The sequence below is a fragment of the Canis lupus genome, chromosome 14 (assembly GCF_003254725.2).
Source record: "Canis lupus dingo isolate Sandy chromosome 14, ASM325472v2, whole genome shotgun sequence".
NCBI lineage: Eukaryota > Metazoa > Chordata > Mammalia > Carnivora > Canidae > Canis > Canis lupus.
In genome coordinates this window covers 53,179,160-53,204,710 of record NC_064256.1, presented here as the reverse complement: position 1 = coordinate 53,204,710, position 25,551 = coordinate 53,179,160, and the positions used below count along the sequence as shown (strand labels likewise).

Below are 25,551 nucleotides of genomic sequence, written 5' to 3'. Positions count from 1 at the left end.
CAACAACTTGCTTGGATCAAGGGCATTTGGCTGAGTGCAAAAAACCAATCTCAAAGGTCGCCTGCTGTAGGACTCCACTTATATAACATTCTCAAAATAACCAAACTGTGGAGATAAGGAACAGATTAATGGATTCCAGGGGTTAAGACCCTGGAGTTGGTATGACTCCAGGGTTAGGGAGTTAGTATGACTACAAAGGAAAGATCATCACTGTGATGGAACCATTCTATGTCTTGTGTGGTGGATACACAAATACATGCATAACAACATGTCATAGAACTGTATACACACATTGTAACACAAACCAGTGTCAGCTTCCTGGTTTCAGTGTTAAAATATAGTTCTATAAGGTGTAACCATTGTGGGGGACTGGATGAAGAGTACATAGAACCTTTCTGTATTACTTTTTAATGTTCCTGTAGCAATATAATTCTTTTAAAATTAAAAGTTTAAAAAATGTGTATAACTGACACAGAAAGCCAAGGATTACAGGAGGAGATAATGGATTGTAATAAAGCCAGCAGAGAGAGCTGCTGGCACAGACTGCAACAATCTATTTAGGTCCCTGGATGGTATTCAAGAAAAAAAAAAAACAACAACACTTCTCTTTCCTTATTAAGGAAGTTATGCTTATTTCTTGATGTCTAAGCAAATTACAGATAAATTTTTCTTGTTCTAGAACTTCATGTGAATTGACTTATATGTCTTTTAGGTCTGGCTTCTTTCACTAGGATAATGATTTTATGTGCATCCACATTATATGTATCAATAGTTCATTCCTTTTTATTGCCAAGTGGTATTCTACTGAACAGATGTACTACAATGTCTTATTCACTTACCAATGACTATTTGGGTTGCTTCCAATTTTTGGAGGTTAGGGCTCTCCGAATTTTTCATTCTTCAAACAGTTGTGCTTATGTTACACTGTATAAAAAGCAAAACAAGGGCAGCCCGGGTGGCTCAGCGGTTTAGCGCCTGCCTTCAGCCCAGGGCGTGATCCTGGGGTCCCGGGATCGAGTCCCACGTTGGGCTCCCTGCATGGAGCTGCTTCTCCCTATGTCTCTCTCTCTCTTTCCTCTCTCTGTGTCTCTCATGAATAAATAAAATCTTAAAAACAAAAACGAAACGAAAGACCACCAGCAGCAACAACTGTAATAACAAAACTCAAAGCAAAAAGAGAACCCTTGTGTCATTCAGGAATTTGTTTGCTTTTAAGCAATAGCTTATTTGAACAACAGTGGTTTAAACCGTAAGGGCATTATTATGCCTTAAGAAATCTGAAGATGCATACTTCAGGGTTGGTCCAGGGATTTAAACATGTTATCAAGTGACCCAGATAAGTTTGTTTTTGTTTTTTTTCTATCAACATGGGTGTGTTAATTCTTCACTTTACATTTGCAACCTGACGCTTACAAAAAAACTCCAGGCCTTACATTCAAAGCAAGAAAAGGGGGGACAGGCCAGTTTCAGAATGTCCTCTCTCGTGCCTTTTTATAAGAAAGAAAGCTTTGCCAAAGCTCCCCAGCAGACATCCCCTCATGTCTCATTGCTCTGAACTATGCCACCATGAGCTCAAGAACAGCTGAGAAAGAGGCAAAATTTTAATGATTGGCTTCCCTGAAACAATCACATTTCATCACTTGGGGCTGAGTCCATTGCCAAGTGAGACAAATTAGGGTTCTGTTAGAAAATAGATTAGAAGGAATGGCTGATAGATATGGAACGAATACTGTTGGCCACAATACCTTCCCTTGAGCTTATTAATTTACATTTCTTTATCATTTGAGGTCTCTTTTGACTTCTATCTTCTCAGGTAGTTTTAAAGCAATGCACTTTTTCCAGTGGCACTGTGACAAGTATATGCCATGTTACCAGAACATGATGAATTTTTACTCATTTGTTTGGTTTTAAAACAGACTGTAGATGAAAAAAATGTCTACATTTGGGGCAAAATATAATTCTCTAAATATTTTTCCCTCTAATTGTGATGTCTTGTCCATATTGAAGAGATGCTCTAGAAATAGAAAGATTCCATCTCAACTTCACTCTATCCCAGGAAGAAATGTTCCCAGTCCTCTGTTCAACTTTTCCATACTTTTTAGACCAACCATTCTTGATATAACTCAAAATCTTATATTTAATGTATACCAGCTGTATAAGAGTAACCTTGAATTTAAGATATGATAGACTAAAAAGAAAAGCTTTTATCACAACTTCCTATGTACATTTTCATCAACTCATATGGTGCACATCTGGGCCTTTGATAGCTATGTGTTAAAAAAAACTGATAGACTCAAAATTAATTTTAAAATCCTGTGTTTTTCTCAATTCCAGTCATTTCAAAAGATAAATATTATTAACATAACCATAAAGCTACCTATGAAAGTAATTTGAAGATAGTGATAAAGGCACATTCTTAGAATCTAAATGTTCTATATTAAAAAAACATAATAACCTTATTGAAAAAGAAGACAGAAGGAAACTAACAATTATTGAACACTTAAGATATTCCAAGCAGTAAGCTTGGTGCTTTGTACACTGCCTTTGATTTAGTCCTTCCCAAATATCTGTGAACTAGATCTTATTTGCCATTTCCAAATGAGAAAACCAAGGCTCACAGAAGTTAAGTAATTTGTCTTAGGTCATGTTAAAAAAATAAATTCAGTCGTATGGATTTATTATCCAGGTTTTAAAAACTAATAAAGGATGGGCAACCAACCAACTAATCAAAAATCTCAGACAAGCCAAATCAATGCAAACATTGATAATATCAGAGAACTCTTTATTTATGTTGGACAAATGAAAAATAGAATTTAAGAAACCCAAGAAAACATAAAATCTGAATGTGAAAAATTCTCCCACTTCATCATCACTGCCATCGGTAGCAAGCAGTTTTTAGTGACCTAATCTCTACCAATGTTCATTTTTATTCCACTGAAGCACATGCCAGATGGATGTAGAAAGGGCTAATTGAAGAAGATTTGTTCAATAATCAGGCAATTAAAATGGGCAGGAAAAATACAGAGTACCAGAAAAGCAATGTGAAAAATTCACTAGACTTTGAATCCAGTGAAAATGTAAAACGTATCTAAAACAAAAATGTCATACAATTTGGGCAGAGGAAGCACTTGAAGAAGAATCATCAAAGGATTTAACCCCAGTGAATTTTATGAGACACTGTCAGGCAAAAAGGAACTGTGATAAAAGAAGAGACAATAAGAGTGAGAAAAAGGGTGAGGGGGAGTGAGAGTATATGTTGGAAAAAAAAAAGAAGAAAGGGACTGGGCTGTGTGTATAATAATGGAAAAATGAAGCTTTTTCCTTACAGATGGTGATCAGCGGCCAGAGCCTTGAACACAAAGAAAGGAAGGGATGATGCAATTATAACAGAAAGTTATTGGATGGATGAGAAAGCCTCACTGTGGTCAGAGTAACAGGAGGGCAAAGTCACCTTGGCAGAGGCCTTTACCCCAGTGCACAGCCAAGGAGCAGGTCTCTGCTTTGCAAATTGAACAGCAAGTAACTCTGGACAGAAATCGGGGTGTGTCTGTGTGTGTCTGTGCGTGTGTCTGTGTGCGTTGGGGTGGGGGATAAGGGTATCTTAAGGCGTAAGAGAAATAGGACACATTTTCTTGAAAACTGAATTTTATCATCTGGTAAATAACTGAAATATTATTGCTAATCATCTCATGCTTTAGAATGTAAAATTCAATTCTTTTAAGGTGAATTATTTTTCCCAGCTTCACTGATAGATGATTGACATATAACATTGTATTAGTTTAAGGTGTATAGCAAATCAATTTGATACACTTATATGTTGCAATGATCACCACTGAGGGTTAGTTAAGATTTCTATCATCTCACATAATTATTTTATTATTTGTGGTGAGAACACTTAAAATTTACTCTCTTAGCAACTTTCAAATATGTAATAGAATATTATTAACTATAGCTTCCATGCTGTATGTTATGTCCCCATGACTTATAACTGGAATTTTGTACCTCTTGACCCATTTTTTCCACTGCCTACCTCACCTCTGGCAACCACCAATCTGTATCTGTATCTATTATCATCCATTGACACTTAGGATGTTTCCATATCTTGGTTATTTGCAAATAATGCTGCAATGAATGTGAGAGTGCGTGTATCTTTTCAAGTTAGTGTTTTTGTTTCCTTTGGACAGATATGCAGAAGTAGAATTGCTGGGTCATATGGTAGTTCCATTTTTAACTTTTGGAGGAACCTCCATACTGTTTTCCATATGGTTGCACTGATTTACATTCCCACCAACAGCACACAAAGATTCCTTTTTCTCCACATCCTTACCAACACTTGTTATTCCTTACATTATGGACATTTTCACAATATTAATTCTTCTGATCCATGAACACAGGATAGCTTTCCAGTTATTTGTGTCTTCAATTTCTTTTACCAAAGTCTTATGGTTTTTCATGTACAGATTAAATTTATTCCTAAGTTTTTTGTTTTTTTTTTAATTCTGTGGTGAATGGAGTTGCATAGTCAAAGAAATTAGCACTCTCTCCTATGGTAACGGAACAGGTTTGAGATCTGGAAAACATCCATCCATCCATCTGGCAATTCGTTTGTTCATTCATTCATTGGACACATACTTTTATGACTGAAAACAAATATGATCTCACACATAAGATATTGACTTATATGTATTAAAACTCAAATAGGTTGGGTAAGAATCACTACTGTGTTCAAAATTCTCCTATAGCTCTGCCTAGATGCAGGGTGAAATCTAAAATCTTCTCCTTAGCATAAAAATCCATTGAATCTGCTGCTTCCACCTCTGGTCGGGGTTTGCCCTTTCTATGCCTTGTCCCTTCTTCCTACCTTCATGCTCAGGCTTTTCCTCTTCACTATTACTGTCCTACAGTTGCACGTGGTGTCTCCGTTGCCTAGATTGCACTCTCTCCTGGCCAACCTGGGGGCAGGTTTGATTATTCCTCCCCAGCGCCCACTGCACTTTGTTTACATTCCATTAAGCAAAATATCTCCATGTCTTTCTCTGAATAGTTTTCTCTTCACTAGATTCTAAGCCTCGTTAGAGCAGGGATCAATTCCTGTTGTTTCTCCAGTGGCCTCATAGATTGTATATCCTATATGGACTGAACCTAATAAATATGTATTGAATAAATGCATTCTAATGAATGAATGAGACCATTTAATACTATATTTCAATATAGACATGGGATAAAATTTATTAAATGAAGCCTATTGCAGAAAAAAACCACAATTCATTGAAAACTTTGTACTGAAAGAAGAGTCATATGTACTGAAAGAAGATTCAGGTTAAAAAAAAAAAGTTACGTAAGTATTAATGATATGCCACATTTTGGCCCAGAATGTTTTGAAGAACATTTAAAAAATTTGAAGCAGCAGAACTTTTTCCTTCAAATCAAATCCCACTGAGAAGTGTAAACAAATGAGATCAAAGAATGCAAGCTTCTTCAAATGCGTGTAGATGTGGCTGTTTTAGGGATCCAGAGAGCTCTCCTATCGGGAAAAGCAAATGAGAGATGCACTGTCAAAGGTACAGAATATGAAGATCTTACTTTTACATGAACTTTCCAGTTGATAGAGTGCTTTGATACGTGTTACTTGAGCCTCAAAACAACATTGCTGAGGTTGCCAGGCAGAGTAGACATTACCCCAATTAACTTAATCAAAGAAGGTAAAGGAACTCTCCCAAATCTTGCCAAGAATTGCCCTTGCTGGTTATATATTGTAGCTACTCATTTAAACCAGACCCAAGGACTCCACGTAGGATGTATCCATTTGAACACACACATACACACACGCACACACACAAATGTCATTATAACCCTGGGAAGCTCCCAGTGAAGTCCCTCAAGTTGCGTATCCTCTGGACTTCCAGTTCCCTTTATTCTTTGCCTTGTTGGCATGAAGTATGCTCAAACTACTGTGAGAGGGACTGCTGTCTTGTTGACTCTAGGGCAACAGCATTTTTATGCAGGTGGGTTTTTTGTTGTTGTTGTTTTTTGTTTTTGTTTTTTTGGTAAGTTCTATACAAGCTCAGGCCATATGCTAAAATCTAGTGTGGCCACGCCCCATGCCAAACAAGGACACTTCTGTCAGTTATGACATTGATTACTTCCTAGACACTGAAAGCAAAGGCCAGACCTTCGGGCAATACCAAATTCTTTACCCCACGGGCCACAACCAGCCTTTGGCCAAGGCTCTCTTACAACAAAACAATTACGTTTGTCTGAAGGTCCACATTTGATATAGCGTTTATGGCAGACACAGCAATATTATCATCATAAATATGCCTAACATTTGGAGGAGACAGTGTGGGGGTAGGGATAGATTTTAAGAAAAAAATGAATCTGGGCAGCCCGGGTGGCTCAGCAGTTTAGCGCCGCCTTCAGCCCAGGGCGTGATCCTGGAGACCCGGGATCGAATCCCATGTCAGGCTCCCTGCATGGAGCCTGCTTCTCCCTCTGCCTGTGTCTCTGCCTCTCTCTCTCTCTCTCTCTCTCTCTCTCATGAATAAATAATAATAAAAAAATGAATCCATCCTCTAAAGCTATTACATAAATCTTCATATTTTTGTCCTTTGATCTATCACTATTTGTATGTTTTGATAAATTTGTGAGGAACCATTTAGGGTAGTTAAGTAACTGTTGGTTAGCTAAATGCAGTTCTCTCTCAGGCGAATCATTTCCCACCAGTATTACATCTCAAGGAGGCTTTAGCTGGTCTTCCAATACACTTGACAGTCAATCTAAGTATTATAATCCTACCAACAATGCCAGTGTCACAGTTATACACTGAAAAAAGGTGTCAAGAGGTATTAGCACATTACTAGATTACTACTTAGTCATTAGCAATTAGTCCAGTCCCTCATTGTACTGTATGACCCAAATGTCTCCCGGAGAGGTGCTGCTCGGGTTTGCAGGCTTCCATTCAACCTTCTAAGATTCCCAAAGCAGAAGTGGCTTCAGCCTTTCAGATACTTGGCATAATTAAATTAAGAGATGATATCAACTCTTGCTATGAGCCTTTTGATGAGGCAATGCAATATAGGATTTTCCTCACTGAATAATCCATTTGTTCATTCTTCTACCCTTATATTCTTCCTTCTGTACATGTATATCTAAGTGGGTTATTTTTTAAAGACTTTATTTATTTATTTATTATGAGAGACGCAGAGAGGGGCAGAGACACAGGCAGAGGGAGAAGCAGGCTCCCTGAGGGGAGCCTGATGCGGGACTCGATCCCAGGCCCCTGGGATCACGCCCTGAGCTGAAGGCAGACCCTCAACCACTGAGCTACCCAGAAGTCCCTATAACTAAGTGTTTTCGCCTTTGGAAGGGATGTTAGGTGCAGCCACTGTGCCAGTCCAGATTGCAGTAGCAATACTAGCCTGGCAAGTACCTCTTGCTCAGCCCGCTTCTGTTCACATAGAGTGAGCACAGAACTAGTGGACTATGGTGACCACTGGATGATGTAGCCGCTTTGACTGTCAACCCAGGTTTGCCAGGTGGGATAAAGGCACAATATACCTCATCAGGCCTTAGGAATTCTGACAGAAGCTTTAAAAGGTAGAGTTCCAGTTTCTTACTTAGGGATCATCCTTCGTCCCAGCACCCACAGTGACAGCCCTGTTACTACTGCATCTCGTTGGAAAAGGGAAAGTTGAGGTGCTGTGGGGGAAAATGAGAAAAGTATAGTCATCCCAATACCCTCCCCCCAGGGGAAGGATTGTACGGTCACACTAGTATCCTCCCCCACCTCCCCTTCCTCAGATCCTCTGGAACAGCTGTGGAATCTATCTCCCGGGGATCCTCTTCCAGCCCTCCCTCATAGTGAGTGTGAGCACACACTTGGGAATGTGTGTAAGCCTGCCCTTCATGTCTTTAGTTCCACTTCGGTTTGGGAACCTGCCATTAAAGAGGCCAAGCAAATAACAAATATTTCAGTTATCCTTTCTAATCCTCTATCAAACCATTACTTGAAGGATGACATTTTTTTAAGCCTGTCGTTGGACATTTATGGGCTGTAAAGTGTGCTGCTTGGTCTGAAGAAATGTGACTCAGTCCAAAATGGTGCAGTATTTTCTGTTCCAGTCCCTCTATATATTAATCTGATGATTTGCATCTACCACCAGGTAGCCCAGTTCAGAATAGGTGTCTGTTCCTGTCAGGGTCCATTTGTAGCCTCCAGGGACTATTGGCATTAGTATGACTGGACGCTTAAGTGCTGGGCTCTCCCTGGAGCATCTGTACCATCATCATTTGTGGTCTCTGTCTTGCTGTGAGACAGAACAATTCTTATTGGCATTTTGTGCCTCAGCAGGTATCTAGATTCAGTCCATCTATGCATTGCTGAACGTCCCCAAAGTCCATCATTTTATAAACCCAGGTAAGTACCTCAAGGGAGCACACTGGAATATCTGCTTCCTGGTTCCCATCACCTGCCTATCTCAGAAGGCATTCTTCTGTTGGGCACCTCCACGGCCTACCTAAATGCATCCCTTACATTCCCAGTGTCAGAAAGAGTCTCATCCCACCAGAGGAAGGAGCTGAAAATAGATCAGCAGTTTTTTGGGAGACTTGATGTGTCCTGTGTCACACTCTTAAAGGTCCCCTAAGCAACACTTATAATGCACCTGTGATGATAAATTTTACTCTCTATGGATTACATAAAAGTGTAGCAAGGTGGTTCTCAAACTTCATCAAAATCATGTGCACAGATTCTGATTTAGTAGGTCTGCCGTGCAAACAGAATCTGCAAGTCTAAGTTCCCAGGGGATGCTGATGATGCTGGGCTGCAGACCACTCTCTGAGAACCATTATAGCACATGGTTTTAGAAATCATCTATTTATGTCTCTTTCCCTGCTGGAAGGCAAGATTTTCAATTGCAGGAACAGTTTTATTCATCAAGATGCTCCCATGAACTAACAGAGCATTTAAGAAGAAATAAATATTTGTTGATTTAATGAATGGTAATGTTTCTTGCATTATGCTACTTATATTTATACTGCTTCTATTGGTAAAATCACATGCATATTTGAGGATGGCAATATGACTTTATTTTTCATACATGAAGTGTTGGTCTCTTATTATTAGTATAAATATTAATAATAGGACATTATTTTATTATACTTTAATAATTTCAACATGATACATTGCTAATAGTCTTTGCAAAAACGTTTTTGCTAAATCACTAGATATATGTGTGTGTGTGTGTATGTGTGTGCTTGTGCTGGGATTAGAATACTATTTTTCTTTTATTATACGTGAATTGACGATATAAAATTGTTACATGAAATATTTGGCAGCTGTATACCTTGCAGGCAAAATTAATGAAAAAGAAAAATTTATAGAATCTAGGCTAATTTGAAAGTGTGATGAAACATGTCCTCACAAATTAAAGTTTGGAGAATGGTAGGAAGTACAAAAATGCATTGATAGTCTTTCTGAAGATTTCCCCCCATTCTCTCTTCTGCTCATTAATTGTTAAATTAATATTCATTTGGATTCTGGTTGGCCTCTTTAATGCCAGGTTCCCAAACTCAAGTGGAACTAAAGGCAAACTACCTTAATTTTCCCTCTTTTACATCACTCTTAAAGTTTTTAGACTAGCACTACTAATTCTAAGAAATTAGCAAACCAACTTACCCTGGGCCATGATTCAGTCCAATCTCATTAGCTAAGTGAGGCCCAACCTCAGTGTTGCTCATCTTACTTTGAATATGTAATTAAGACGGCCAGTGAAGGCAAAACTGTGGTTGAAGTAAAGCAGAACTTCCGTGTGCAATAATCAGAAACTCCGGCAACCAGGATTATTTAACCTTACAAAACAGAACTTAAGTAAATAAAATCAAAATTTAATCAAATAAAAAATTGAATAAAATCATGAAAGGTGTAGCAAAAGCTGATAAGTCTCTCTCCACCCCCCTTTTTTCAGGAGACTCCAGGACTCATGACCCTGAGCTCAAGACCTGAGCCCAAGACATGAGCTGAGATCAAGAATCCGATGCCTAGCTGACTGAGCCACACAGGAGTCCCGGATTAGTCTCTCGTTTGAACCAATTCAGCAACATATTGCAAATAGTCACTGGAGGATATTAATGGTCCATACATTTAAAACCAATAAAAAGATACATATGTATCAATATAGCACAAAATCAAACTATGAAATTCTTAACCACTGAACATTTAGTGTTCAAGTCTATGGTTAGATTTTTAAAATTATTTTAAAAATTATTTTTAGTTTGAAGTAAAAACTCACAACAGATTGAAAACTAAGATTTAAAGGGTATGTGTTAAGTTTTGTCTACTCCAAAGAACTAGTTACTAAACTGAAGATATTACGACTTTTTGATAATTTTACCTAAGGTGGAAAAACCCATCATTACTGATAGATAAAAACAATGTGAAATGTGAAATATCCTGGGTATGTCCTATTTGAGGACATGTTTACCAAAAAAGTCAAAACAAAAACCCTTGATATTACAAAATATTTTTTTTCATTCTTGCTGGGTCTCCAATATTTAGACCTGATGTCACTAGGTAATTACAACATTGGAAAATGAAAACCATACCAGAATTGGGAAGGTGTTTTGCAATCTGGTCCTAGTCAAAACTGTGAAGTAGGTGCAGTTTTTCTTTGGGGCTAGCCCACTTCCCTTTGGTGTCTAATACAGTAGTCTCATTCTGTTTCAGGGTTTCCCACTTATGGAACAGGCTTCCAAATCCTACAGGGACCAGATCTCTAATAGGTGATGATTTGCTAATCCTGTGAAGTAAACTGTGCTGATGTGTGCAGTTCCTACCAATTGGATAGGGTGCTGGAGACTATGCCCTCCTAACTCAGCTAGTGAAAACTGCAGTCTCTGAGGATTGTAGGAGCCCTTGGGGGCGACTTTCCACACGGTGCAGTGATCTCGCCCAAGTACCTCTTCAGTAATGGTTCAGCAATGGGAAGTCTCCTACTTCACCAGGTGGAGCATTTTCAGATGTTAAACAGTTCTGTTTTATATTAAGCCAAAACCAAGAAGGATTAGGGTGTCAGAGGAAAGAACATTAACTTCGGAGAAGGTCCAAGGCCAAATTCCAGCATCACCATTCACTATCTGTATGAATCTGAGTGTGTGTGTGTGTGTGTGTAACTTCTTGGAACTCAATGCTCTGATAAAAAGGAATAAAAGAAAAAATATCGAAAGAATCATAACAATATTAAGTATTTGTAAAACAGCATACAGTTCTGGGTAAATAGTGAAAATTCAATACATATTAATTTTATCTTTTCTCTTATTATTCCTTGTCTAGTTCTTCCTATGTGAAACATAGATTTGTTCTGTTCCTTTTATTTTGTGACAACTTTCCAAATATCTAAACCTACGTGTCATGCTTCTCCTTGGATCTTGTGGTGCAGTCCAGAAAGTCCTTTGCTATTCTTTATATGGCATCTTCCTCCAACCCTTCACTATCTTATTTCTTTTGTGTAAGTGCATTCTATTTTATAAACATCTTTATAGAATTATGATGCCTATAATTTGGGATGATTCTGTTAAAAGATGAGTTAAGTAGAATAATTTTTGAATTATTAACTTGTTTTCTGTTCACGACATCATCTTATCTTCTCAGTCCCTTTGCTGAGCTTTGTAGCACCTTATCATTATCAGAAATATTTTCAGGCAGCCTGAGTGGCTCAGCAGTTTAGCACCTGCCTTCAGCCCAGGGCGTGATGATCCTGGAGTCCTGGGATCGAGTTCCATATCGGGCTCCCTGCATGGAGCCTGCTCCTCCCTCTGCCTGTGTCTCTGTCTCTGTCTCTCTCTCTCTCTCTGTCTCCCAAGAATACATAAATAAATTCTTTTTTTTAAAAAGGAAATATTTTCTTCATTAGTTAGCTAATTAATTAATTCAACAAATACATGTGTGCTTATTATTTCTCTCTCCTATTTGAATGTAAGTCTCATGATGGCAGGGCTCTAGTCTGCCTTCCTTACCCTTATCCACCATTGAGAGAATTCTTCTCCAACTGCCAGCTCTGATCAACAAACACAAGAGAAATTTCCCACATCCTCGAATGCCAGAGGAAAGTATAGCTATGGCCACGTGTTGTTTTTGTGAAATGGAGACTGAAAAACAAAACAGAACAAAAACATGTAGAAAAGTACTTTCTAATTTAATGAGGTCACTGTTCAAGGTATTAAGGGGATGATTGAGTATATAACAGTCTATGAGAATTTAAAATATCAGTTAAAATATTTTTGGTATTTGTTATTTTAAAATCAGGCTTAAAAATTGCAAAATGACTTAAAAATGACTTCAGTGAAAATCTATTCTTCTGTTACACATAGAAATAAAATTTCCCGATCAAATATTAGTCGTACATTAAAACAATGTGTAGAATAAAAAAAAAAAAACCCAAAGAAGTGGCTCTAAAGTATTGATTAAAGAAAATATATTCTTGGCAGGAATCATCTGACCATGATTTCCATGTTTGCGAATGAAATGGGTTAATGGGGAAAGGAAATAAAAGGTGAACTTTTAATTTAAAAAATTACATCAAAGTTTTATAGGCTAAGGACTAGTTTAGTCCAGGGGTAGCCAAGTCAAATTGTCTAAAGGTTTTTGGAGGAAATGGAGTTGAGAAACTCAGCCCATCCCAGGGCAAATGGGGAGGGCACACTCCATGTAGGTGGCATAGGCACTGCTTGGTGTCAGGGTACTGTGCCAAGGAATATAGGCTTGATGTTGCCCGGTCTTCTGACTTTTAAAGAGAGGCTATAAATCCATATTTTTACCTTAACCTCTTAATACTTAAACACTGGCAAAATATATCAAATGTAAAATAAATCACTGTATTCTCCCCAGTGTTCAAAATATGGAAACTACAACAACAATGAACTATAATTATGCATCAGATTGGCAGGAAAAAACACCTAAAATTGGTAAATTTTAGAGTTTGAGAGCACAGAGAAAACTATGCAGTGTCATCACATTGTTGCTGAAAGTGCAAAGAATAAAAGTTTTCAGAAGCTGAGTGGTAGGTGTCAACATTTAGAAAACAAGTTTATATGCATATATAGTATGTACATGTACATATACTATGTCTACACATATACACAGAATGATGTATGTATATACGTATTACACCATATGTAGCACGCATATGTATGTGTGTATAGTATACACTCTTAGACTAAGATTCTAGGAATTTATTTCAGAGAAAGACGCGATTGTATGTATAGCAGTCATAGTACTAGAAGGTCACTTTCAGATTTACAATAGCAAAAGAAAAGTGACATTTGTTGAGTAGTTAAGGAATTCAGTAAATGTGTTGCATCTACATTATGAAATGTCGGACAACAGCTGAAAAAAAATGTGGAAGATTTATGAGCAAAGTGTAATATAATTATTAAAAAACAATATTGGAAGAATGGGTATAGTATAGTTATGAATACATGAAAATGATATTTCTGTGTGTGCACTTCAATGTATGTTCAATATATAAAGGGGTTAAAATAGAAGAGTGGGCATAGTACAATTGAGTTGTCAAAAAATATTTCTATGTGTATGTGTGTTAGTTCTTAGCAACGGGACTGGAAGGGCATACAACAAAATCTTAACATATGTTGTCCTTCAGATGGGAACTCAGAATGGGGAAGTGAGAGGTGACTTTGATCTTTTATATCTCTTGCTTAAATATTTTTCAGTGGGGATATATTCATGAATTGTTACATAAATAAAAGGAATAGATAAGATAAAACGAAATGAAGCCAGTAAAATGGAGTTTTTATAGTGATGAAAAACAAAGCATTACCTGTTGGTTAAAAATAATAATTACTGACATGAAAGCTATGCTATTAAATACAGAGCTCTATATTGGAATGATTATTTTTAAAGGTTTGTTTGTGTATTAATTTGAGAGAGAGGGAGAGAGAGCACTGGGGGAGGGCAGAGGGAAACCTAAGTGGACTCTGACTCGATCTCAGTCTGAGATCACAACCCAAACGGAAACCGACTTGGATGCTTAACCGACTCCATGACCCAGGTGCCCCTATATTGAAATGATTTAAAATACAGGCTCCCTTCTCTGTCTGGGCTCAAATCTAAGAGTTAGCTGTGTGACTTTGCCCAAGACTTGTGTATATAACAAATCCCTACTATAGCATCTTACAAATAGTAATAGGTAATGGAGGTAAGTAAGATGCTTAGTGTAGTTTCTGGTACACTGAGTAAATTTTCTGAAAGTATTAGCCATTATTCTTCTTATTCTTGGAAATTAAAATTGTGAAACCAAATTAAGAGGATTTGCTCTAGCCATGTCTAGACACATTTTTAATGATATATTTTTAATCAAAATTCATGTTATTTTGGGATCCCTGGGTGGCGCAGCAGTTTAGCGCCTGCCTTTGGCCCAGGGCGCGATCCTGGAGACCTGGGATCAAATCCCACGTCGGGCTCCCGGTGCATGGAGCCTGCTTCTCCCTCTGCCTGTGTCTCTGCCTCTCTCTCTTTCTCTCTCTCTCTCTCTGTGTGACTATCATAAATAAATAAAAATTAAAAAAAAACTTAAAAAAATTCATGTTATTTTGTAGCAGGTCAACAATGGTGCCAGCTCTATGGCTATGTGAAAATTATATATTCAAGATGATCTGTTTGTGGAATTCCCCCTTTTCCTTATAGCAGCTGTCTTAGTATTAGGTAGTTCTCTACATTACAGGCAAAATCTAGGAGTGAAGTGTATAGCCTGTTTTGGAGACTACTGACTTTGCAGCAGAAGAAATTTCATCAGTTGCTTCCATGCATTTTTATAGACATGCAACCTATTACCTCTAATAATGCAGCTCTAGAGAGAGGTCACTGGCCATTGAAACCAATACTCACTATTGGTTTTCTTGTCAGCTTTATGAGGGAAACAGATGACACCCAAACTGAAGCCTAAGGGTCCATCACCTGGGTATCCTAACAAACATTAGGTGGAAGAACTCAAGGATGTATTTTGTGGGTACAACATTTCCATCACTCCTGGAAAAGCAACTGCTGAAAGACCATTTTGGCTGAACATAATCAGAAAACCAAATATGAACCTATTTTTGATTCAGGAAAGAAAACCACAAGTGATGACAGATACTGGAAAAAGAGATCGGCAAAGCAAGTGAAACAGAAGGGACTCCAGAGAAGATCTAGAGCTCTTTGGCTGTACGGTAACTTAAAAGACTTAACAACCAAAATTTATTAAAATAAACATTGCTTTTGTTTACACAAAAATTTATTTCTGTCTTAACGTTCTAATATTGTAAAAGTCATTCTCACTGGCAGTTAAAAATACCTGTTTACTATCGCCACTCCTGATTAAAGAAAACATCATTCAGTTAGAATTAAAGGAAATGTGTCTGCATTCACATGTCATTTTTCTTACTGTGGTTTCCCTGGCCATTATTTTGTTTTTTTGGCCATTATTTTGAAACTTATTTTTTTTATTGGTAAATGTAGAGCCTTTTAATTAACTAATTAATTAACTAAGTTTGGAAGTAGGAAAGCACGAGTCTTTCTCAGATATGCTAGATTCTGATCCGGGGAATATACCCAAATTGACCTGATTTTCTTTTTTCAGGATGTTGAAGAAATTGGAAATGCATGCCTCTGGAAGAGGCACAAATAGAACACCTGCTAAGCCCTTGTTTTCTTCTAATCAGTAGTTTCTGATGGAGAAAATTACATACACACACAATATGTAGGTATTATGTATTGAAAGTATTCAAGATAATGTATTTTCACTTACCCGTATTGAATTTAGTTCTCGTATTTTTTAGTTGCTTGAAGTACAGGCAAGTTTATTACCTTGAGATAGTTTTGTCTTTCTTTTAGATTCTACAAAAGCAAAAACTTATTTGGAACAATACTGATGATTCCATTAAAAACCTTGCCATTCAATAGTATTGTTTTATATTTGTTACGATTATCCACTTAATAACTATTTATATAACTGCTGCAGTGTCTTGCAGTCTCTGATATAGTATCTTGATCACACTCAACATTCAATAAACGTTTGCTGAATGATAATCACAAGGGACTGTGGTACATAAAAACTGTGGTTTTGTGCTATGATGTCACTTTCATTTTTCTTTTTTTTTTAATTTAAAATATTTTATTTTATTTTTTTTTTTTTTTAAGATTTTATTTATTTATTCATGACAGTCACACAGAGAGAGAGAGAGGAAGAGACATAGGCAGAGGGAGAAGCAGGCTCCATGCAGGGAGCCCGACGTGGGACTCGATCCCAGGTCTCCAGGATCGCGCCCTGGGCCAAAGGCAGGCGCCAAACCGCTGCGCCACCCAGGGATCCCTAATTTAAAATATTTTATTTGTTTATTCATGAGACACACACAGAGAGAGAGGCAGACATAGGCAGAGAGAGAAGCAGGCTCCATGCAGGGAGCCCGATGTGGGACTCGATCCCGGGTCTCCAGGATCACACCCTGGGCCGAAGGCAGGTGCTCAACTGCTGAGCCACCCAGGGATCCCTAATTTTCATTTTTCATGCGATTTTTGTAACAGACACCTATTGCTAGACTATCACTTCCCTCAGTCGACAAAACTGAAACGACCCTGTGTTCTGCTAGTCCCTGTCTACCTTCCTACACAAATAAACACTATTTGTCAGGTCTGAATTAAGGACCCACATTTTCAAGGAAATTCGGGGTCGTGAAGAATGACATAGGTGCTCTGGCAAGAGAGGCTTCTCCCCACCCACACCTGTAAATCTCCCCTGTAATACACTTCTTTTCAAGCCGGAAAATGAGATTGAATGGAAGAGCCTGGGACCTCGAACTTGGAGTTCATCATCCCGCCTAGGACAACCTGGTACATTCCTTAAGCTGCCAGGATAGGGAATGAGGCCGTCGTCGTATGACTTACTTCCAAATCCTGGGCCTCGGGAGCTTTATAAATGAAAATGAACCCCTAGGATGCCTGTTGGAAGCCAGAGCTATGCACAGAGCATCCGTATAATGTGCTCTGTGTGGCTGGCATTGCTAAACAGACAAGCTGTCATATTCTGTACTAGCTGAACATTCCAGCGCTTTTCCTCTGTCAGCCAAGGTAGAGGACATGGCAGTAGTCAAACCTTGAGGTGACAAAACCTACAGCAGTGTGGTGAGCCCTGTATTACAGAGGGAGTTCACAGGCGTGGGTGGGGAGAAGCGCCTCCTGCCCCAGCACCTGTGTCATACTCCAGAAGCATCCTTGGACCCAGAACAGCACTACTGAAATAAAGGCACACTCTGTAATGACAGGGACTGACTCTCCGTAGAACCAGATCCTACATACACGCACACACAACTCTCTAGAAAGGGCTGTCTTAAATATTCCTAAATAATTTTTTTTTAAAAAAATGAGTATTTCTAACACCGCCATCATTTAGTGGAAAAAACCGAGTAACATATTTTGAAATCCAACAAATAATGTTACCATGAGTTTATTAAACAGGCTACGTGAATACATTTGGACTTGCTAAAAAGGAATAGTAGGAAGTTTTATTTATTTAGAAAAAATATCGTAGTCTTCCGTGCTTAATTCTAGAAAGGGAGCAAATAATTTGTTTTTGATATTTGTAAGTTATAGGCAAAGAAAGAAAGAATGATAGGCCTTAGATGGCCTGTGGATGGGTTTAATGATACAATCTATGAATTATGGCTATTTGGTGCCACCTAGTGGCAGAGGGCTTTTAAAATCCGTTTAAGTTAACCTCAGCTTTTAGAACATTTGTAACGAAAAATAATTTATGGATGGCTGGATTGTCATCGATGGGATATAAAAATTAAGACAAAATTTATTTGGCAATCCTAGACATTAACTAAGATCGCCTCTTGCTCTCAACACTGGAGAGACTTTGGTTTGACTGATAAAAAGTGCTTTATGAGTAAAAGATATCTAGGGTTGACAGTGTTTAACTCTATTTTTATTTTTATTTTTTGTTGGGTAGGCTTGTTGGTTTCAAAAGTCAAGGATATATAGCTAGGATTTGCATAAAATTAGAGATGCTAGACCATCTCAGAATTAATTATCATTAATTGTGATATTACCAACGTAATTTTAAAAGATATAATCATGCCATTTGTTTTTTTTTTTTCTTTTTCTTTTTCTTTTTTTATTTTTTTTTAATCATGCCATTTTGTGGGCAAAGTGGAACCTTATAGCATACAGAAGGCTTGAAAGTGCCAGATAAATTTTTTTTTTCAGATTTCAGGAATGATGGAGATTTCGATTTTAGTGGTCATATCAACATAGCCTCCTGACCAAGCCACTTTTTTATGGAGAATCTATTCTACTCACAGCATCCAGAAGGAGTAGATGCAGATTCTTGGGGTCTAGTTGATTGGACCCGAATGGACACTGGGAACAAATTGAAATATTCTGATTCTCCCTTGTGATCATTCATTCTGGGAACACAGGGGAGCTTAATCAAATGAACAAAGGTAAGGCTTTAATCATGACAAGCCAAAGATGAGGCCAATACAGTGGAACATTAAAGCCATTTTCAAGTTACAGAATCCACATAGAAACAGAATAAGCCAGTCTTTAGAGAAAGCAGAATAGTAGGGCTACATGCAGGGAAAATCGATCATGAGGGACCGTATATATTAGAAGAGAAAAGAGGGATCTTAATTTTTGAGTTCAGTTCCAGCCTTCCTGTGCCCAAGCTTCCACCCTTTAAAAAAATTGTTTTTGGTCCTTTCTTGTCTCTGATAATACCTTCAAATAACTTCCTTCTTACTTGACCTAGGAGTTTTTGATCCTTTCAAGCAAATGATCCCACACTATAAAGTTTGGTGAAATGTACTTCATCAGATTGGGAATGACGTCTTTCCTAAAACGTCCATGAATATCAGATGCCACCAGGAAATTATAGAATATTTGAGTGAAATTCTAATTCTACACTGAATTTATACATCTTTAACTGTGGTTTTGATAATATTTTAAGACGTGTACTGTCCTCCTGTATTTTCTTTTTCCTTCCTACCATTCACCAAGTGCCTACCTTGTTGCCTCGTAGGAGAGGTATGGGGTGAATGTACCACTGTTGCTAGCTTGGGTTTCCAGAAGCCCTAGACTGGGATGTGTTTGTAAGGGGGTGTGGGGTTAGGATTTTAAGAAACATGACGTGTGAAAGACTTTTCTAATCTAGAAAAATGTTACTACTGAAAGTGGAGAAGAAAGAGGCTTGTAGGTCATCCCCTGAAGACAGAAGGGGCAGGCAGTTCAGTCCTGCTTTTTTGAAAGCTGTACTGTGGGAGGGGATGGGTCAGGGTGATAGGACTCCAGGAAGAAAGAGCTGTATGGTAATAGTCTAGGCAGAGGTGGCCACATGCAGCCAAGAAAGTCTTCCTGCCTCCATTATACCTCAAAAGAACCAGCAAAGGGCTCTGGGATGTGCAGAGCCATGTGGCCGAGCCAAAAGCCCTGTGCTGATGACAAGGGCCAAATGGACCCCTTCCTGGCCGCCTTGCTCCTGTGTAAGAACCTAGGACTGTTCTCCCACGCTGGATTGGTTCCAGGAAGGGCTGAGGTAATATCTTCAAGATTTAAGCAGAATGGGGGCTAGGAGCTAGAAATGAAGTCGTTCTGCAAAACAATAATTCTTGGATTCTTCGGTGCATGAGCCGAGATTCCACAAAACAATTCTAAAATACAAAGTTACTCTCTTCCTATTTCACATTGACCAACATCTACTTTAATTTTGCAAACATGTTAGGGGGTATCTCCAAACACTAGCTGCTTTAACACCAACCAAGTGTTGATTAAACACATACCAATTCCCGGATTGCATCCTAGATGTGCCACTTTCCCAGAGTCGGGGCTCAGGGGGAAATTGTTTAAAGGAAGTGCCCCAGACTTTGTGGATTCTAACCAGCCTGGGAACCAACAGTCTTGCTGAGTGTCGCCTTTCACTCCATGGTTAAGACAGTCTTTACTATTGAAGCCTCTTTTGGTTAAGTACAGTTCATTTGGAGCACTTTTCATACAAGAGAAGAAAAATTATTTTCAACGAATTTACTTTAAAATCACTGTGTAAACCATGCATTCATAATCCCAGTTATTACAGGTAACGGTTATATGGCTACATGGACTTCTTGACATAAAATACTTTCTGAACTAGAGAAAAACCATTTGAGACATGAAGCAGAGCAGATGTAGATTTCTCCTCAATGGTGAGCTTTTCCTTCCAGCCCATCACTGACCTTGTTCCAACCTTGAGATTTGAATGCCAGGAAAGAGCATTGGGTGTTATTTGTGGTTCCAGCACCTCCTACCGCTTACCTTTGAGTGTTGTGGGTAAGAATTGGACGGCACGGATGATTTGAGGGCTACTACAGGATCAAGCATATCTTTGATACATTTTTTATTTCCCCAGAAGGGCACGTTAGGAAAAGAAAGATGGAGAAAGGAGATAAACTAGCAAAACTATTGGCTCATGGAATATAAACTAAAAGTAGAACATGAGAACTCTTTTTAGGGCCAAGGGACTGGAGTGGGTGGGTCCTAATATGAGTCACCACCCTGGCAGGGTGGGTGGTTGCTGTTGGCAGTGATCTCAGAGTGCCCCCCTCACAGCCCAGGCACAACCAAGACTGACTTAATACAGAACACGGGTAGCAGATGGGGACAGAGTTCAGTCTTTCGAAGTTTTGCTTATAATCACAGGGTCTGGGTCTTCTCACTCTGTATTTATAATATCTATAAGGTATCCCATGAAAGTCTACTGAATGAAACGGAATATAGGAGCCCCCAGGAGAGCTCATTTTATTGAGAATCCAGTCGTTACTTAGACACTTGAGATACAGAGATGAAAAATCTAGTTTCTGTCCTCAAAACGAACATCACTCAAAGCCTCCCATCTAACTTTATGTATATCGTGCCAGAGTGATTGGCAAGGTACAACGAAAGACCACTAAGCCAACTTGAGGGTTTTGGGAAAGTCTTTGGATAAGGCGGCAAAGAGAAGTGAGTGTTGGCATTGATCTGGAAGAGAATGGGAGATGCACCTACACAAGGCATCTATAGGACATGGGTCCTATAGGCACAGTGTGGAATTCTGACCCTGACTGGGTGAGGGACACTCAAGCCAGTGCAGGTGACAAACGAGGGCTCAAAGCACGGGTAATAAAAATGCGAAGATGGATCTAAGAAGAATTGAGAAGGCAAAACTTGTAGACTTTAGTTGGTTGGGTATTGGGGGGAGGGAGGTCTCTTAGGATGTCTCCTGATTCTGCCTTAGAGAGACAGGAAGTACCTAAGGCAAGAGGGAGATTTCAGGCAAAGACAAGGAGGCATCTTAGATAAATTTCGTGCAAGGTGTCTAAGGGACATTTATTTGCCTACAAGAGCAAGGAACTGGATACAGAGGTCTAAAGTTCTAAGTAGATGTCGGCCTCAGACACATATTTGGAGATTTTAAGCATAGGTAAAAAACATGAGAGAGGATGGATTTGTTCAAAGAAGTTTAGAATGAGGACAGCAGTGGCTAAAGGGGCAATGCCTCAGTTTACAGCAAAGTAGTTGCAGGCTGAGAGGTCCCACACTTGCCTGCAAGGGTAACTCATGATTCTCTTGGGCGCTGTTGGGTGACATGGTCTTGGTCTGTACTTGGTCATGGTCTGCCTGCTTCTCCTGAACTCACTGGCCCCCCACGCACCCTCAGGTTTCCTGTACTGGTCTAGACTTTCTAGACTCCTAGACTGAGTCTTGGCTTGTTTGGCTCCATGGCACTAATTCTCTACCTGTCCAAACACTGGCTTCAGTCTGTTGACTTTCTAGAAGTGGTTGGAATTCCCACCCAGGCTTCCCTGACAAACACAGGGAAGGACACATGGTGGAATGTATTGTTTTGTAAACCTTTTTTTTTTTTTTTAATTAGTAGGGTCAGTGATTCAAATGAGCTCTAATAGGTGAGACATGAATCAGGGCTGTTGTTATTAAAGCCAAGCGAATGTCCCAGAATGATGCTTTCTTAGGTGCCCCCTTATCCCTGCAGCAGCATCTTAAGCATCTCCTCAGAACTGTTAGAGGGTAAACAGAAAGCACTTTCTGAAAACAAGGGTTTAAACTCTGATTCTGTAGCTCAAAGGTTATTTGTCTTTGGACAGATTGCTCAGTTTTTCTGAGCCTTATTCCTGGGCTATAAAATATAATTATTACGTGGGCTTGTTAGCATCAGATGAGATAATGTGTCAGTGCACAACTCAAAAGGGCATGGGAGTCTCAATAAATGTTCATTTTTCCTCCTTTCACCATATCTAGGCCCCAGTTGGACAATTTATAGAATCAAAATAAAATCATGGAGTCTTATAGTGGGAAAGGGTGGAGAGTTTTCTAGGCTAACCTCCCCGGGGAGCTCTGGCCAAAATGTCCACATCAGGTGGCCAGTTAGTAACTGCCCGAGGATTACAGAGACTGGGAGCGTTGTGCTCATGCGTGATGGATTCTGTTTTACCAATGTAGCCTCAGACTGAGGCCAATATCTGACCCGTTATCCTGAATTTCATTTTTCAGAACAATACATGTAATGACAGTTACTCAAAATTTAAAGCCAGATCACCAAGTGCTGTGTACATTGTAATACCATTTTGGTTAAAAGTCATAGAAGTAGGGACACCCAGTTGGCTAAGCATCTGCCATTGGCTCAGGGTTCTGGGCTTCCTGCTCAGAGAGGAGCCTGCCCTCTTCCTCTCCCCCCGGCCAAGCCCCGGCTCGTGCTCTCTGTCTCTCAAGTAAGTACATATAATCTTTTTTAAAAAGTTGTATAAACATGCTCCCATATGTATGAATGCATGTAGACAGACATCTGTAGGATTTCTATAAAAATTTACTAGTGGTTGTGCATTATAGAAACACTTGATAAAAAAAACTCTATATTAAATGCTTTCCCCCCTTTAATTAGCATGTGCTTCAAAGTTATGATCTTCTTACCTTTTTTTCTTCTTTTTTTTAGTGTCGAGCCTCATACCTATTTAAGGACAGATAAGGGAGATGTTCTCTGTATTCCGCACCAGCGTGTGCACGCGCGCACAGACACGCACACCTGGAATCTGGGGGATGAAATGATTTTCTAGGAGTGACTTTCTGAGTTTTATTAGGAACAGTGGAACAGGAATTAGCCTCAGATTTTCTCTTTTTCTTTTTCTTTTTTTTTTCATTGTCTTTGTCGGTGTTTAGTCTAAATGTTCCAGTTCCTTAGCTCTATCACTTTTGACATAATGCTCAGACTTCTTATCATTCAGGTCATTTTGCTCCAAATGCATTCCTGACTGTTAATTTACTAATTAAATTGAGGTATATACAAATAAAATAATAAAATAAAATAAAATAAAATAGGTATATAGAAGTGTGTGTAATATTCAGGTATAATCTTAAAAACACGTAATGGAATGTATTACCTTCCTTGATTAGAACATTATGCATTTATTAAACCAAGATATAATACTCTTATTAAATTCTCATGCATTTCAGCTAATTAGTATTTTATATTCCCATTATGACTGTAATATATGTTCCCTGTGAGACATTTGATAAGTATAGAAAGAATAATTTTTAAAAATTACTCGTATATCCCTCATAGTTTGTCTACCCAAAAATAACTTCTCTGAATCTTTTGTGCCTTTTCCTACCAAAAAGGAAGCTGTTTGGGCAGGATTTTCATTTGTTTAGTTCGGTTCTCATTTTACGCCTAGATTAGTACCTGGAATATATTAGGAGGCATTTAATTAAAATTTGTGGAAGGAGCAGATAATATATGTATATACATTTATATTTTTGAGTACATAAGAGAATCAGTAAAATTTTGTACCTTCCCTTGTTTTAGTTCATATTAAGTTATTTAAAGCATTTGCATTTTTATGTTATAACAGATACTTTCTAACTACCATCATGATTCATAAGGCTCATGGAGTGAATATGCTGACTTTTTTTGGACATTGCAGTACTTTTCACATTTTGTTGCAATGACAAATAATGCTTCTGCAAACATCTCTTTGCACATATTTTCATATTTTTTGAGAAATATCTTGTGTATATTTTTTCAAAGTGAAATTATTGATCCAAAGATGTGAATAGTTCAAAATAAACACTCTTCTTCCCTCCCTTCTCTGTTACTCAGATTTTGAGTACATGTTGAATGTGTGGTCATTTTTTTTTGTCATTGAACTTCCAGCTTTTGTTTTGTTTTGTTTTGTTTTCACTTCGAACTCTACATATTCACCAATTCATGCATGTTAGGTGTGTTGTTCAGGCAGGTACGAATGCCTGGGACTCCCCAGCCTATGACTACCTGTCTTCTCACTGCCCAGCAGCAACCACTTCTTTCTCTCTGGTCAGAATTAAGAGGCAGTTCCATTTTGCTTCTACTACCTTCTGAGAGATGAAATTGTCAGCAAGACAAGTCAAGATTTTGTCTGATGCTCAGCTTTTTAGTGTAATGAGGTTTCTAGCAGATGTCTTTATAGTGGAAGTGCCCCCATTACTGTTACATCTTTTCTCTGTGACAGATTTTTAATCTGTGTTAGGAAAGCAGTGCCCATGTCTTTTGTTGAACTGGGCAGTCAGTCATGGGCTCTTCTACTGTGATCCTTTAGTTTCTCTTTCTTCAGATGGCTTTCGTCTTTCCCTGTCTGTAGATGTCAGTATAGAAGCCATCCTTGTTAAAAAGAAAGCATAAACATTTTCCATAAAAACAAGAACACAATGCATAGTTAGGCCTGTCTTAGAGGTTATATACACCAACTATGGAAAGCCTAGAAAATGATGAAAAGTTTAAAGAAGAAACCACCAAATAACCCATAATCCCACAATCTAAAGATGGTACTTGTTAATATTTTGCCATAATTCTTCTAGGTTTTTTTTTCTGTATATGAGTATGTGTGTGTTAGATGTTACTGGAATGGGACTGTATGTTTAACTCTTATTCTGAGATTATATTTGACATTATATTATAAGCACTTTTTTGACTTTAAAACGTTTTTGGGGAAAAAAAAGGTTAGTCCAATGATTATGTAAATTTCATCTTGGAAATAGGTTACAGCTAATTTAATCATGTTTCTGCATTTTTTCCCATTTGTTTCAATTTGTCGCTAATAAGGACAACTCACCCACAAACATCTCAGTAAGTAAATCTTCGTCTACACAACTGCGGTGGTTTCCCACCGACAGATCCCTCCATGTGGATTTGCCTGGAGAATGTGCCAGCACTGCTTTAGGCTGTGTCCGTGGGATCCTGTATTCCTGCACCCTTGCCCACACTCAGCTTTTGTTATCTTTGTTCATTTTATAGATGAGATTCAAGTCTTATAGGTTTAAATCTTATTAGACTATTAATGAGGATACACTCCTCTTTCAGGCCATTTTTTTTCTTCCTTCATTGGAGATTTGTTACCCCACGTAGCAACTCGCTGTGTCTTTCTGCTGTTCAAATCTTTTTTTGAACAATTTGATAGTTTTTAAGTTGACTTTTATTTTACCACATCAATTCATGCATAGTTTAA

At 38.4% G+C, this 25,551-nt stretch overlaps 1 long non-coding RNA gene across 3 annotated transcripts in view; it reads right to left on the bottom strand.

Annotated features, from left to right (window-relative positions):
• Positions 1-5,246: 5,246 nt before the first annotated feature.
• LOC112670777 (uncharacterized) overlaps positions 5,247-25,551 on the bottom strand; it is a 60,975-nt gene continuing 40,670 nt past the window's right edge. For 2 of the 3 annotated variants that reach the window (XR_003143205.3, XR_004804586.2), the window contains exons 5-9: positions 15,798-15,886; positions 12,013-12,144; positions 9,677-9,849; positions 7,617-7,698; positions 5,247-5,524 (exon numbers count right to left, since the gene is read on the bottom strand). This is a non-coding gene — a long non-coding RNA (uncharacterized LOC112670777). The remainder of the gene's footprint in view (positions 5,525-7,616; positions 7,699-9,676; positions 9,850-12,012; positions 12,145-15,797; positions 15,887-25,551) is intronic. The other variant, XR_003143206.3, reaches the window with a different exon arrangement.